Source organism: Asparagus officinalis, chromosome 3, assembly GCF_001876935.1.
Source record: "Asparagus officinalis chromosome 3, Aspof.V1, whole genome shotgun sequence".
NCBI classification, from domain to species: domain Eukaryota; kingdom Viridiplantae; phylum Streptophyta; class Magnoliopsida; order Asparagales; family Asparagaceae; genus Asparagus; species Asparagus officinalis.
Window position 1 is genome coordinate 57,756,249 of NC_033796.1, and position 403 is coordinate 57,756,651.

Consider the following 403-nt stretch of genomic DNA (forward strand, 5'->3'; position numbering starts at 1 on the left):
ATTTTTTTTTTGAAGGTGATAGCGTAAGATATAATATACATTTTGTTGTCCTAAATCAACAAGCTTAATTGGCGATGCAAGCACTTTGCAGCACTGAATGCAACAAGGCCTAGGGCTTGTTTTAGAAAATGTAAATGTAATTACCTTTATCTGACAAATTTATTGTGCAACCGAACAATGAATACTGCAACTACATTTCCTGACAACCAAAAACAACCCTCAGAATTCCTTCCTCCTCCATAAATATCCGCAACACCTATCCAACAAACAAGAATGCAGCAGAGCACAAAAACAAGCAAAATTAACCACAATACATAGATATATACAACCACCAACCAGGACTGTTTAACAAACAAACGTCTAGCAAGGTGAAAACATTCACTCGTAACCTGCAGAGTTCATA